The following is an 11,177-nucleotide window of genomic DNA, read 5'->3' as shown; positions in this document are numbered from 1 at the left end:
CCCACATCCCTCAAATCTGTGGTGCTGATGCTGCAAAAGCCAGGCCACCCTAGATCTGACAGCAAGGAGCCAGCAGCCCCAAAGTCAGAGGAAAAAGGATGTGCACAGCACACAGGGAGGAGAAGACACAGGGAGAGGGGAGCAACACCGACCTGAGCCAAAATAAACAGAACCACTTGCCTGAAGGGCCCTTTGTTCTGGTACCATATGTGAGTTCTGATCACACCAGCCAGGTCTCCAGGAGAGACAATTCCTTGTACAGCATCAGCAAATTACTCCAGCCTGCAGTTGTGATTAGTGCAAGGGAGAGAAAAAGTAAATGCAATCTGGCCAATTATACACAGAGGAGAACAGGGAAAACAAACAAAAACTCTCTGAAACTGCAGGTGTCAACACAAATGCAAAAGACTGATAAGCTTGTTTTCTCAGTGTGGGACTGTAGCTGTGAGCTCAGGGCATGGGAGTGATTCTTCCAGGAGCTGCTTGCAGGAGGTCAGTACACAGCACAGGGGTCACCCCAAACAGGCATGGGAAGGCAGAGCCACAGGGTTCCAGCACTTAGGTTTGTTTTCCCATTCTTTTATCTGCAGTGAAGCCTGTGTTGGCAGTCACATGGGAAGAGACAATTATATTTCTGTCCATGGCTGCAGCATATTCTGTGAAATCCTGTATCCCAGAGTCTCAACAGCCAGCCCAGAGAGTTTGAGGCTGAACACACTGAGGAAAATCTGGAGGAGATTAGCATTTTATGGACCTATCACAAGGATTGGAAAGCCCCCAACCTATTTTATTCTTTCAGTTTTTTCCCTTGAGCACCGTTCAGCCCATTCCACTGTGCAGGAGAGCACACACACCCCTCAGGACTGCAGCTGCAGTGGGGCTGAGCACCATTGCAGGCAGGACCAGGGCCCATCCAAAACAGCAGCTTTGAGACCTGCTGCTACCAGGCACAGTCCTGGGAGTGAAACAAGAGACACAGCAGCGAAGCCTCTTTTTGCTATTGCTGATGAAATGAAGTGTCACTCCCCACTGAGACTCTCCCGGTGTTTTGCTGTTCAAATACAATTATTACTCCACCCTCAGCAATGTTTTGTGCCTGTCTCAGCCCAGGGGCTGCTTTCTCTGCCGTATCTGATCTTGCATTGCCACGCAATCCACAGGGATTGCTTCAGCCAGACCTCAGCAGTCCATACAGAAGAGGCCAGAACTACAAAAAATCATTGCATTCTCCACCTTGGAACAAAAGCAAAGTCTGGAAGGAAGAGATGCTCCAACTTGTTTTCTAAATAGATTCTTTCCACACTTTCCAATCACTCATTCCAAGCTTCATAAATACATGCAGGGTCAAAATCCTGTCCTCGGGAGTTGGAGCAGTGACCTGGATACATGACAGTCAATACAAAATCATTTCTTGGGAAGGAATTGCCTCCAGTACAATCTTTTGCTCATTCAGTCTTCTGTCTCCTTCAAGCAAAATCTGCCAGAACTGACTATTTCCAATTTATTTTCCCTTCTTCCTTCTCTTCTTTATTTTATTTCATGTGTTGTCCCAGCCTCCCCTCTGAGAGGTGTTTCCCTGGGGAAATTCATGTCCCTGGTACTTTTTACTCTGTGCACGTAATAGAACATTATCTGCATAATTTACCTTACACCACATGTTGTCTCCCTTCTGGCTAAGTGTTTACCTAAAATAAATATATATCCTCATCATGTACACTGTCAAAAGGAGACAAAAAGCCTGTCCTATGTGAGAACATAATATCCAAAACCTGAACCACCCAGAATGTGTTAGCTCAGTCCTTCAGGTCATATCTAACTGCAAAGCTGATCCTCCTCCTCCTGCCTCTCTCTGCATTTTTCAGTGTCCCATTCCTTTTGTAGATCTAAAGAAATCCCCACAAGGGGAATCCAAATAAAATCTGGATTTTAAACACAGCCCACAGTTAATGGGATTTCAATAAATCTTCCTTTAACCCATTTTATCACACCTCTGCATGGCAGGGTATGAAAGAGCAGCAGACTTGTGGAACTGGGCAGGGCAGGAACATTTCCCGTGGACTAATCATCATGAGTAAAACATCCAGATCTCAGGGCAGAGATGTTGCTTCCAGGAGCACAGCTGCCAGCCAGTGCAGCTCTCAGTGTGCAGGGCAGCTGACACAGCACTTGACCATGTTTTTGAAGTTAAATGTGCTGGGGCTCTTGTGGTCCAGTCAACACAATCTGCAGCCAGCTTCTCTCACACTCTCTTGAGCATGAGGACAGCACGGTGCTGGTGCTTTGCTGATGCTGCTGCTGGGGTTTCTAGGTATTTGTAGCTATCAGCAAGAAAAGTTGACAGGAAAACATAACAAAATATTGAAGCCTGAGGCCTTATGGCTAGTTTGAATCACGGTATATCAGGGTGAAGACATGTCCTGAATACTGGAATATTTATTTTTACATTAGCACAATTATAAGTGAGTGTGATGTTTGTTTCTTCCCATTTTCCCTTATGATGATTTCAAATGTGCCCTACTTTTGTTCTTTACACAACACTCCTATGGTCCCTGTTTTGTGTCATCTGTGAAAGACAACAGATAAATTGCCACAAGAAGAAAATAATTTCCCACCAATTTCTGTCTTAGTTTAAATTATCTTTCTACAAGTGTAAGGTGATGATGGGAATTTGCAAAGGTAACTGAAAATGTAACTGATTTATTTCCCTCAGCTTGTATCAATAAAACCTCAGTTTTATTCCACTGGGAGCACTGGACCTCAACCCAAAAAAAAAAAAAAATTTAAACAATTAAACAATTGCAGACATTCCAGAGGAGAGAAATGAGAACCATCAAAGACCATGATCTATGTGGGGCAATGAGGGAGCTGCTGGTTCAGGCAGAGGAGAGAAAAACACTGGAGAACATGAGAAAAACACTGGGGAGAGCATGAGAGCCATCGATTGTTTACAGGTTGTTGGAGAGAGGAAGGAAATAATCTGTTTGCCACAACCAGGTGGCAAGAACAAGAAATAATGGGCTTAAGTGATAGCAAGAGATATGAGGGTTAGACTTCAGGAAAAGCTTCTTAATGGTGAGGGAAGTAGGGGATGGAACAGATTGCCTGAGGTGGGGTAGAGACTCACTGTTGGAAGCTTTTAAAGAACAAACATCCATCAGAAATTATAAAGATAGATAGCTGATCCTTGCTAGAGGGGGAGAAAAAAGGATAAAGAAAACTCTCTAAAATCCCTTCTTTACCTGTTTTGTTTTTTTTTTTTTTTCTCTGATCCTATAAAGCCACTAAAGAGACCCCAGCCCAAGCAAAATCCCAGGGATGTGGTCAAAAAGAACTATAGCAAATTCTCCTGCAGTGAAATTGCAGTGTCCTCATAAACTCTTAACAAGCCAGGGGACTTCCCAGGATAACCCACAGTGCCTTACACCAAGGTGATGAGTGAACCTCTGCCACTTCATTTTGCATGATGTTTAAACCCTGGACTAACTTTCAGTAATACAATTCGAGTCCTGCAGTTGTCCTGTGCAGGGCCAGGAGCTGAACTCCAGTGATCCTTGTGGGTCCCATACTACTCAGGATATTTTATGATTCTATGACTTATATAACTGTGTACTTTTCCCCCAGAGAAATTCAGCAAGACTCTGTTTAAGGTCATAGATTTGTCACACTAATATTGGAATCAAATCTTCTCCTTTTTACTTCATTAAAAGCTTCAGGCAAGAGAGATCAAATTTAACCTTAACATCATTCTGTTTCAAACATCATACAGTCATGATGAACAAACTGGAAGGAGAGGCATTTATTTAATGTATTTATTTGTGTGGTATTATGAAATTTGAGGTCCAGAGACTGAAATCCTACTCTCCACAGTCCTGTGCACACATTTTTTAATACAAATTTTGCACCACGAGAAGAAACACACTGAGATATGCTAGATGGTGAAAACAAATATTATCATTGCAAAGCAGCAAGGTGGGGAACGAGACAGAATGACAGAGACAAATTAAATGATATATCCAAGGACAGACAGGAGGAAACCCATGTCACAGCAAGGAACTGAACTCACATCTGTTCTGCTCCAGCCCAGCATCTTTTCTACAAGGAGCCTCCCTCAATGTGCTTCATTTGTAGTCAAATTTCTAACCAGGGAAAAGAAGAAACTAGGAAATACTGCAGGAACTTTAACCCCACTATTGAGCACTTTTCACAGTGTCCAGATAGCTAAGTTTTGTCTTTAATAATGTATGACAGAAAGCAATTTACACCAGGAGAGGCAGGAGCAGGGCAGGGGAGGTAGAGGTGAGTGCTGAAGAGCACAAGCCAAAAGAAGACAATCTTGTAGGGGAAAAAAAAAGCTGTGAGCCATAACAGCTTTTTTTAACAGAACTTAACTAGGTTAGAGCGACCTCTGAGAGGTGCCAGAATTTTAACAGCCACATTTTAATGTGAAGGATTATGGATATTTCTGTATAAATTGCCCTTGTTTTACACAGACCGCTTTGCTGAGCACAATGTTAATTTTGCAGCTCCGCTGGAGCAGCAGCTTAGGAGAAGATAAACAGAAAATTATTCCTTTAGCAGCTGACAGATACCTTGGGATGCTTTGGCTGAGAGGGACAACAAATCTGTTTACATGAAGATGCTGGAGACATGAAGGAGGCACCAGATTTGTAGCAGTGCAGCTCTAAATGGGGTGGGGAAGGTGGCAAGAGATGGGAAAGGATGTATTTTTTTCACTCTGGCTCTTCACTCTGAAAGCCAAGGTTAAGACTTCCCCAAGCCTGACCCCAAGGCTGTGCTGGGACATACATTGTGTCCAGCTGTGCCACGGCCAGTTCTTTGTTGAGGGACGTACCCACTTCTTGAGGGACAGCAGATGGGGTAGGAATGGAAAATTGTTGAGTTGAAAGCAATCCGTGACTCCTCCAAGTACCACCCTCAACAACTCTACAGCCACATCTCCAGAGAGGTAGGATTCAGGCTGAATCAGCTGTGGCACAGCGGTGAGTGAGCAAGCAGGACTCTTCCCAAGCACTGGGAACTGAGGATGGAGGAAGGAAGGGGTGCTTGGTGGGGTCCTTGTTCTCCTGCCTCTCTGATCCAAGAGGTGACGTACTCCAAAATTACCCAGTCACAAACTCACTCCTTGACTTGTCAGCTACACTTGGCCTAATTTCAGGTAATTATGACTTAAAAACTAGACTATTTAATAATCATTCATAACAAAGTGTTTTCCTCTCTTTATACTTCCCTCTCATTAACTCTTTTTCAGTGTGAGACAAGTAACTGGCATTGATTCCAATTAAAAGTAAACATTTTTTTTTTCAAAGAAAAATGATATCACTGTGGTAGCCTCACTTGAATAGCACCAATGGATTTTTCCGCCCCAAATGATATAGCTGAATTCAGTGGTTACAGCGAGGTATTATTAGCTCAGGTACAATCCCTCAGAACTCCACCTGGCCACAGACATAAATTCCTGCCTCCATTACAGCTTTGCCAATACCATTTCCATGCTGGCTGCACAGCAGCTTTATCGTCAGATAATGCACACTCACAGGAGTGCACAGCAGTGACAGAATGGGGTTAGGGCGCCAGAGAAGCCACATTATTTTTTTATCTATGGGAGCTGCAAAAGAAGGTAGGAAAGAGAAGGGCAAAGACACTGAAGGCTCAGCTCCAGGCTGCTGCTGAGTGAAGAGAGAGGCAGACAGAAAAGGGCTGTGCTCACTCATCTACTCTTAGTGGAGGAAACTTTCCAGAGCAATTTCCCACTAGTCTTTCACTTGTTATGCATCAAGGGCAGAACTGTCTCCGTTTTATTGCACTCTGTCATTCAGAGCTGGGCTAATCATTGCTGCTGAGGAGGAAGGCAGCCAGTTGGGAATTCTCTCTTTAAGTGACCCTCATGTTGCTTATCCACTGCCCTGACTGGAGTTGTCTGGTGACTTTGGAAAAAGGATATGGATAGCTAAAGGACACAGTGAAAATAGACAGGTATATATGAGAAAAGAACTTAAGGACAATTCTGCAACGTCCTGAACTTGAGTTGAGTTCTCTTGAAGCAACTTTGGCTCTGATCTGCTCAGCACAGCTTTAGTAACAATGTGTAATGAGCTCTGAGCAGAACTGCCAAGCCCAGGAGATGAGCCAGTGCCTCACAGCAGGTGGGGTGGAAGCAGCCCAGCACCTTCGCTTCCCCCAGGCCCAGTTCAGCAAGGTCTGCTCTCACCACCTCGGCTGTTGAGACAGACCTGGGTGCAAAGTTCAAATGTGGAATTTTTCAGACTGCTAGAAAGTCAGATGGGCTAGCAACAATGTCTTGGAAAAGGTTGGGTCTGGAGCAGCTATTTCAAGCAGCAATGTCAGAGGCCATCATTCTCTCATCCTGATGTGCCCAGGCAAAGAAAAACACCTCTATCTAAAAATCTTCATATATATGTTTCTAAAGAAACAAGAGAAAAAAATAGAGATGAGCTTCCTCAAGGTGAAGAGCACACCTGGGAGTCACAGGAAGGTGTTGTAGCTGCACAGAGGTCGGTGTTTGTGCCAGTCACTTGAGGGAGGCAAAGAGCCACACTGGGGCTTGCCTGGATCTCCTGTGGTCTGCCTTCATGGGAGAAGATAAGAGGCACAAGGTTTGGAGATACGTCTTAGCTTCTGGATGGAAAACAATAAATAATGAGATGAAAAAATGAACAGGGAAATAGAACATTTAACAGGATTTGTGAGGACACCATCTCAATAAGACTACCAAGAATGAGTGAGGGGGTCAGCACAGGTTCAAATGACTGCTGTAGACAATGACAAGGGTTGGGATAGTTTGCCTGAAAGGATCTAAGCTCACTGTAACATTTGGTGAAAGAAAGGCTGAGAAAACAAAGGTCATTTTGATCCACTCAGCATGATCAAACATTCTAAACACCACAGATGTTTTGAGCAGATGTGTCAAACTTCTGCTTCAGAGCTAAAATACTGAGAAACAACATGCCAATGTTCTGTGCACTAGGGAAACCACAAGTCATTTCCTTGGTGAGTGCTGTGATCAGATCTGTGCCACAAACCCAAGAGGGAATGGTAAAATATGAACAAAATTTCAAAAAGGATTGTAAGGATAATTGAGATTTTTTTTTTTCTCCATGGAAAAAGGCTACAAAGATAATGGCCGCTGAAGAGGAATATGAAAGATGAATGAGATGATACAACACAGACATGGTCAAGAGCATAAAAACCATATTTGGCACTTTTGTTTCTAACCTGACACTTGAGCAAGCACTTTGGGACAATCTGCACAATTAAAACAGAAGTTGCTAGAAGACTTAGAAAGAAAACACTTTAAAGTGTTTAAACAAAAGTAACCACTGGAGCTCCATTCTGTGTGACAAAACTGAAGCCACCAGCTACAGTCTTCTGTAAGCTAAAAATGATATTTAATATAAGTGCCACACAATGTGATTTCTAACATGAGGGCTGCCAGAACATCTTTTATTTTATTGGTTCACATTGCATTTTCTTGGCAAGTTTCCACCCTCTCCCTTCCATCCAACCAAGAAGGATCTTGGTTTGTTAAGTCACAGCAACACAACAGATCTTTGTGGGAAGTTTTACCTGAAAGAAGTGAGTCACCTCTCAACTCAGTTTTGCTCTGGAAACACTACAGAGGGAGGCTCTCCCTTGCCATTGAATGGTGTCACCATCTGAATTAGCTGACAAACACCCTGAGATCAGCTGAGAACACCCTGAGCTGTGAGTATTCTGAGACAAAATCACAGAATCATAGAATGGTTTGGGTTGGAAGGGACCTTAAAGGTCATCTCATTTTCCCCCCTGCCACGGGCATCTTCCACTAGACCAGGTTGTTCAAAGCTCCTGGACACTTCCAGGGATGGGGCATCCACAGCCTCTCACAATGTGAGAAGCATTAAAGGACATGTGTGTGAACACTTGAAAGGAACTTCATTCAGCCATTAAATTTGGATGTATCTGCCTCTTTCTTAGCGGTCACAAATGAGAGCAATTTACCATAAACCTCTAGGGATTCTGCAGTATGAAGGCAGTGGTAGGTAAATATTTCAGCTGTCTGTAGAAATTTCTGGTCTGTTTATAATTGCAGTTTCAGAGCCACTTACGTGAACCAAAAAATAGTTTAGCAGTTCAGTAGAGCAAGACAGCCACGGTATCCATGCTGGACCGGACACGTGTGTGTTAGCTGCATCACTGACCATCAAAATGCCCCCAGGTGTGAGTGCAGGATTCCTGTGTTCTTCCAGCTGACATTTTGGTGTAATTCTACATTGATAGAAGTACAGCTGGAATAGCAGTGCAGAATCCAGCTCAGTGTAATCCGCTGAAGCTGAAGAAACACTGTGAAAGTCCTTTTGAAGCTGTGGGTTGGGGCTGGGTCAAACTGATCTGTATATCCAAGGAGTAGCACCCAGTCACTGCTCTCCCTGTTCCTACAGGCAGTCAGCCCCTGAAACGATGACAAATTGGTTTGGAAACGCTCTGATGCACCTGGATGATTTTAGAAAAGTAGAGGCCTGGGGGATTCCCTTTTCAACCAAAATGGGAAATAAATTTTTATAAAAACTAGTCATGTTACTTTTCTTTTGCTTTCATCACTGAGATGTCTTTGGTGACAATGAAAGCAAAACATGCACAGTCCAGGGGAGAGCCAGTATCCCACAGGCAAGCAACAACCCAGCTTGTCTCCAAGACCTTAGCCAGTGGCTTCACTGCAGAATTGTAGCCAGTTTCTCTCCCTGCTTTACTTAAATCGATCTCCTCATTACCTGTGGATGGACTTGACCTTAGTTTAGGCCATTTTACAATCTCTTGGACAATCAAATAAACAGAGATATGCCATAACCTTAAGAGTTTTCTCCATGGCTGGTTAGGGCTAGCAACTAGAGGGGGAAAAAGCAAGCAAATACTGAACCAGATGATAAATTCTCTGTTACTCCTAGACACCCTAAGAAAACATTCATTTCTTAGTTCTCAGAGATCACCTTGTCCCTCAAGCAAACATATCATTTTCTTTCCTAACAGAGGCATGAGTTACTTTAGATCAGTTTTGGGATTAATAGCAGCAGCACTGGGACTTCTAATACAACACTGGCTGTGCAGCTGGGTTATTATCCTAACACTCTGTCTAAACCAAGGATCAGCTCCCAAACTGAAAAGTTAAACATCCTATTGCCCAGGTGATTCACAACCAAAGACCCTGTGCTGGACATTTCAGCAAATCAAATCTTGGGCCTGCCCTGACCCACATCATAGAGCCCTTTCCACTTCTACTGCAAAAGTGCAAAATCTTCTCCTTCAGGAGTGTCACACCAGAGGAGGAGAGATTTCTCCTGCTTTTCAGGAGTGACTCCTGAACATTTAACAGGATGTGTAATGATCCACTGATCCATTTACCAGGCGATGGCTCAAGGAAGGCAATGGCAACTCAGACCCCAGTGAAGTCTTAAGGCAGAGCTCAGTGGTTTTAGCCACAAGTTCTTTACATTCATGTTTCCTGCCTTGTTCACACTAGCAACAACTTCCACTCATTCCTCTTTCTCCAACCTTTAGTGATAATTCCTGAAGGGGCCTTGCCCAGTGTTTAATAAAGCATTGCAGAAGAAGCAGTTCAGCTGTGACAGGTGGTCCTTGGGGACAGCTGGTCAGGAGCTGCCTAGAGAGGCTCTTACAAATTCACTCAGCCTCTGAGAGTAATGAGATTCACAGGAGAAGAACAGCAGTGCAAGGCCATGGGGGTTCCTACAACCTCTTGTGCTTGGGAGGGGAGGGGAATGTTCCTTCACTGCCTTTATGGACATTTCCTCCAGTGGGACAAAGCCTGTGTCTGGACCCCCTCAGGAAGGTACTGTTGACCCTCCTTGTTTCACTTCCAGTCTCAGTCCTGGAGTTTGATCAGTCTTGAAACACAATTTATCAAGAAGAGGCAGCTTGGGTTGATCATCCTTCTGTATCTCACCTTGCTTTGCTTACTTGGACAAAATTATTCCACACCGATGCCTTCACACAACCAACAGAGCTGAGCCTCTCCTCTGCTCCTGTAGCATCGAGTTAATTATGAGCTGCACTCCCTTGCCAGGAAAAGTAACCACCTTGGACACTCTAATCAGACACACGAGGGCTCAAGAGGATAAAACCAGATGCACAGAAATATATGCAAGATGCATAATTCCAGCCCCTGTTAAAGCAAGACTTGCACAGTCCCCTCTCCGCCTGCCTGCAGGTTCTCCATCTCCCCTGTTTGCCAGAGACAACAGGAGAAAACCTGTGTTCAGCTGTTCCCTCTGTGCAGAGATTAATTCATTGACAAGGCTCCTAGGAATGTGCCAGCTCATTAATTACCGTAAGAACTATGTCAGCAAGAAGTAGGGAAGGTGACTGCTGAAAATGGTCAGAGAGACTATCTATTAGTGCTTGCTATCCTGGTCATTACATGCCAAAATCCAAACCAATAACACCTGGCAAGGGTTTCTCAGCTATGAAATATCACAAATGGCACACTTTAATAAAAAGCACTCATGTAGATCAGCACTGGGGGAGCAGACTACAAGGAAATTAGCCCCACAGGCAAGTCAGCCCTGTTCCAGGGATAAGATTATTAAGTTACTTCCAATGGAGTCCTGGGAGAATGATGGGTCTCCTGGCAGTGAAAGGTGACATGGAAAACTCCCAAAGCCTTGACATACCACCTCATCTGTGTTTCTATATCTGTTATGAAAGACAGGGTTGCCAGAAGGTGTCCCATATCAAACCCACTGGGCAGAGACAGGGAGAGATCAGGCTCACCAGGCTGAGATCTCAGACTCAGCTCAAGTCAGTGCGTGACTCCACCCTGTCTACAAAGGCAGAGAAGTGGCCACAGCCCATTTCAGATCTCACAGCTTCTAGCTCTGTCTGATGCCTCCCTTAAAGGGGGAACATGAACACCAGAAAGTCTCTGATTTGCTATTAAAATTCATCATTCTTCTTGTAAAGCCAATGCTGGGATAATGTGCCGGGGATTAGACCCAGGAAATCCATCAAGGCCAACACTTAGTCACACTCAAGTGCTTTTATGGCACAGTTGCTATGAGGAGCTCTTCAAAAACAGATCCTTAAGAAGATCAGGAGGGCAGGGGGTCTCCCAACTGCTGTGCAATTGAAGGCAGGGCCCTTCC

General features: G+C 44.2%; 1 long non-coding RNA gene across 1 annotated transcript in view; it reads right to left on the bottom strand.

Moving 5' to 3' along the window:
• Nucleotides 1-442: 442 nt before the first annotated feature.
• Nucleotides 443-11,177, bottom strand: part of LOC137483114 (uncharacterized) — a 124,933-nt gene continuing 114,198 nt past the window's right edge. Inside the window, exon 3 of the long non-coding RNA XR_011004343.1 lies at nucleotides 443-596. This is a non-coding gene — a long non-coding RNA (uncharacterized lncRNA). The remainder of the gene's footprint in view (nucleotides 597-11,177) is intronic.

Source organism: Anomalospiza imberbis, chromosome 15 (genome assembly GCF_031753505.1).
Source record: "Anomalospiza imberbis isolate Cuckoo-Finch-1a 21T00152 chromosome 15, ASM3175350v1, whole genome shotgun sequence".
Lineage (NCBI taxonomy): Eukaryota > Metazoa > Chordata > Aves > Passeriformes > Viduidae > Anomalospiza > Anomalospiza imberbis.
This window is presented reverse-complemented; position numbering and strand designations above follow the sequence as displayed.